Consider the following 1,303-nt stretch of genomic DNA (forward strand, 5'->3'; position numbering starts at 1 on the left):
AACCACATGCATTTTTAAAAAGCATTTTAACACATAGTACAAAGGAGACAAGAACTATATGTGTCCCCCTGATAATCTCAATAATGTGAACGCATTATTATCATTATTATTATTATTTTCATTTATGTATTTGATACAGGGTCTCACTATACAGCTCGGACTTGTAGTGATCCTCCAGTTTTCAGCCTCCCCATCTCTGAGTATAGGTAGGTGCCACCACACCTGTGCACCCCGGGGGTGGGACCAGCACAGCATGCAGGACTGGGATCCAACCCTGGTCCCTGCGCGTGCCAAAGCAGGTACCTTAGTCTGCTGAGCTATCTTATCAGCCCTCATATTATTATTTTTAGCACTCAAAGATGTTAAATTTTCTTTCTTTTTTCTTTTTTCGTGGCCCTCTCAGCCTGCCCTGGGGGCGTGACTGGCATGGCATGTGGTGTCAGAGATCAAACCCAGGCCCCTGCGCTTGCCTAAGCTTGCCTAAGCAGGCACTTTAGTCCACTGAGCTATCTCCCTAGCCCAAAGATGTCAAAGTTTTTAATTATTTATTCTTTATAAACATTGTGATAATGAAAAAGCCATACATTGCTTTAAAGTATACAAATCTCTGCTTCTTAGCATATTCACATATTTGCACAACTGTTTGACTCCCAAACTGTTTTCTTTTTTTGTATTTTAGGGAAGGGTCTACAGGGTGTTCAGGGTCTCACTACTAGATCAGACTCATAGTGATCTGCCTGTTTACAGCCTCCCAAGTGCTGGGATTACAGGTTTGCGCCACCATGCCCAGTCTCAATTGCTGTCTCAGCATGCCCCAGGGACAGGGCTGGCATGGAAGGCCCGGGGATCGAACCCCGGGGCCCTGCACCTGCCTGCAAGTGCTTTAACCCACTGAGCTATTTGGCCAGCCCTCTAAAATGTTTTCATCATTCCAAAAAGTATCGTACATACATTCTGTTTTTGTCCTGAGCCCTGAAAACCACTAATCTTTATATGGGCTTGCCTATCCCGGAGATTTCATCTAAGTGTAACCCCACGTATGTGGCCTTCGTGTCTAAGGTTCGTCTGCTTTGTGGCGCTCTGTGCCATGCATTTATTGAATGGACTGGCCATCTCTTGTTTGCCCATTCATGGGTTAATAGACGTTGGATTGTGTTTATTTTCTGGATATTGTGAATATATCATTGTGAAGATTTGTATACGAACCTGTGAGCTCCGTTTTCAGTTCCCTAGAGTGTATATCCTGAGGAGGGGAGTGTGGTCATTCAGTTGGACTTTTTGAGGGACTGCTAAGCCACTTTTC

Source organism: Octodon degus, unplaced genomic scaffold (assembly GCF_000260255.1).
Source record: "Octodon degus isolate 3935 unplaced genomic scaffold, OctDeg1.0 scaffold00009, whole genome shotgun sequence".
Lineage (NCBI taxonomy): Eukaryota > Metazoa > Chordata > Mammalia > Rodentia > Octodontidae > Octodon > Octodon degus.